Raw genomic sequence first — 3,271 nt, 5'->3', positions numbered from 1 at the left:
GTGAATACCATTAGTTAATAAAGAAGCTGCTTTGGGCCCATTGTAGCAAATTCCAAGAAACAGAGGTGGAAGGAGTAGGTGAAATCAAAGAGAAGCCATGTAGCCACAGGAGACGGAGGCTGGACACCGGAAACCAGATAACTGATGCTGGAAGCCAGACACCAGATGGAACTTTACTCACAGGCCACAACCATGTGGCAATACACAGATTAATAGAAATGGGTTAAATTAAGATATAAGAGCTAGCAAGTAAGAAACATGAGCTAATAGGCCAAGCAGTGTTGTAATAATACAGTTTTTAATGTGATTATTTTGAGTCTGGGTGTCTGGAAACAATCACACAGCTTCTGCCTATGGGCTTCCAGCAGAAGGTGTGGCCCAGATTAACATCCAAATTAAAGGCACATGTCTTCCTGATTCAACAGTCCTGTTTAGAAGTGGATTTGCCCATTTCAAACCAAGCAAAAATCTCTCATAGGTGTGCCCTCCATTTCTGGTTTGTAGTTCATTTCAGATGTACTCAAGTTGACAATGAAGAATAACCATCACACGTTACATTCCCAGAACCCATGATGGCAACCCAAACACTTGTAACTCCACAGGACTTGACACCCTCTTCTGGATTCCTTGAGATCGTAATGCATGTGGTCTACATGTAAACAAATGTAAATCTTTAAGAAAAATTAAATCCAATTCTGCCCTCTATGGAACTACCTATGATTATTTCAGACTGGAGGAAATTCTGTTTGCAGTGTGGTCTCACTGAATGTCCAAATTTGGATACATACTTAGCATTAAGTATATTCTGAATCTTGTTTTATTTCTATTTTCTTATTACACTAAGTGAAATGTGGTTCTTTAGGGTCAAATGTTGCATGTATTTAAACATTTCACACTACTTAACACTTACTTAGCATATAGTCAATTTGTTTGGTTGAGTTATATAATTTTCTAATTAGAATCCTTGGTAGTTAGCAGACAAAAATAACCCAGATTAATAACAAGAATGCAGCTCTGTTGAGTTGCCATTGCCCCTGCCGCACCTCAGCAGCCAGCCTAACTTTGTAACTTTGCTGTCGGGGATCTCCAGTGCAGCGTCCGCTCTCAGCATGATGGACTTGGAGTTGCCACCGTCAGGACTACAGTTCCAGCAGGATGTGAATTTGATTGACATCCTTTGGAGGCAAGACATAGATCTCTGGGTAAGCTGAGAAGTGTTTGACTTCAGTCAGTGACAAAAGGACTATGAGCTGGAAAAACAGAAAAAAAAAAAACGTGAAAAGGACAGGAGCAACTCCAAAAGGAATAGGAGAAGGCCGTTTTCACTTAGCTACAACTGGGTGAATAGACAGGAGAATTCCTTCCAATTCAGCCAGCCCAACACATCCCAACAAACAGTAGTGGATCCGCCAGCTATTCCCACATTTCCAAACCAGATACCCTGTACTTTGAAGACTGCATGCACCTTTTGGCAGAGATTCCCATTTGTAGGTAACCATGAATCACTCCCCCTGGAGATCCCCAGCCACGTGGAAAGCCCAGTCTTCAGCAGTCTGGATCAGGCTCAGTCACTCGACAGCTCTCTGGAGACAGCCATGACTGATCTAGATAGCACACAGCAGGACATGGAGCAAGTTTGGCAGGAGCTTCTTTCCACTCCCGAGTTACAGTGTCTTAATACTGAAAACAAACTGTTGGTTGAGACTTCCACTGTTCCCAGCCCAGGAACCAACCTGGCAGAAATTGACAACAATTGCTGTTTCTATTCCTCCATCTCCCCGCTGGAGAAAGAAGTGGGCAGATGCAGTCCCTATTTCCTTCACAGTTTTGAAGATTCTTTCGGCAGCATCCTCTCCACAGAAGATGCCAGCCAGCTCAGTTCCTTAGATTCAAATCCCACATTAAACACAGATTTGGGTGGTGAGTTTTATTCTTCTGCTTTTGAAGCAGAGGCCAGTGGCAGTAGCAGCGTGCCTTTCTCTGCCCCTGTCAGTCAATCACTCTCTGAACTTCTTCTGGCGGGCCTATTGATGACTGTGATCTGTCATTCTATAAAGCTTTCAGCCAGAAACATTCTGAGAGCACAGCAGAATTCAATGACTTGGACTCTGGCATCTCCCTGAACACCGTCCTAGCCGAGCATCCCCAGAGCACTCTGTGGAGTCTTCCATTTACAGATACTTACTGCCTGGGCTCAGTGACTCTGAAATGGAAGAGCTAGATAGTGCCCCTGGAGGTGTCAAACATAATGGTCCTAAGACACAGCCAACACATTCTTCTGGGGGATCCGGTACAGCCTCTGTCACCAGCTCAAGGGCACCGTGTTCCTGTGCATGATCCGCATTGTGAAAATACAACAGCAAAAAAAAAAAAACGCCTGAGAGTCCTGGTCATCAAAAAGTCCCACAAAAGACAAACATTCAAACCAATTGGAGGCTCATCTCACGAGAGATGAGCTTATGGCAAAAGCCCTCCATATCCCATTCCCTGTTGAAAAAATGATTAACCTCCCTGTTGATGACTCCAAGGAGCAATTCAATGAAGCTCAGCTTGCATTGATCTGAGATATACGCAGGCGAGGTAAGAATAAAGTCACTTTTCAGAACTGCAGAAAAAGGAAACTGGAGAACATAGAACTGGAGCAAGACCTAGGCCACCTAAAAGATGAGCGAGAAAAGCTACTCAGAGAAAAGGGAGAAAACGACAGAAACCTCCATCTCCTCAAGAGGCAGCTCAGCACCTTGTATCTCGAAGTCTTCAGCATGTTACCTGATAAGGCTGGAAACCCTTACTCTCCTAGTGAGTACTCCCTGCAGACCAGAGACGGCAATGTGTTCCTGGTTCCCAAAAGCAAGAAACCAGATACTTAAAAAAACTAGGTTAGAGAAGATGGAGCCTTTTGTTCTGAGCTAGTGTTTGTTTTGTACTGATAGAACTTTCTACTGTGATGTGAAATGCAGAAACAGTTTATAAGTAACTATGCAGAATTTTAGCCACGGCTAGTGTAGAAATAATAGGAAACTTTATGAAGCATTAAAGTCTCAATGTTGAATCAGTTTCATTATAACTCTGGAGTTAATTTCTTGGAGCTCCATTTGGGTTAGTTTCTGTGTAAGTATAAATACTACAAAACTTATTTATACTGTTCCTATTTGTTATACTCATAAATTTATATGACATCTGGCTAAAAGAAAATTATTGAAAAACTAACTAAACCACTATACTTTTTTATATACTGTATGAACAAAAAATAACATTTTTTATGTTGTTT

The 3,271-nt window shown here is 42.2% G+C and overlaps 1 pseudogene; it reads left to right on the top strand.

Annotated features, from left to right (window-relative positions):
• The first annotated feature begins 1,109 nt into the window (after nt 1-1,109).
• Nucleotides 1,110-2,879, top strand: LOC121434167 (annotated as a pseudogene).
• The last annotated feature ends 392 nt before the right edge of the window (nt 2,880-3,271 follow it).

Source organism: Microtus oregoni, unplaced genomic scaffold (assembly GCF_018167655.1).
Source record: "Microtus oregoni isolate MIOR12 unplaced genomic scaffold, Mior012 000002F_ref0000024, whole genome shotgun sequence".
Classification (NCBI taxonomy): domain Eukaryota; kingdom Metazoa; phylum Chordata; class Mammalia; order Rodentia; family Cricetidae; genus Microtus; species Microtus oregoni.
This window is presented reverse-complemented; position numbering and strand designations above follow the sequence as displayed.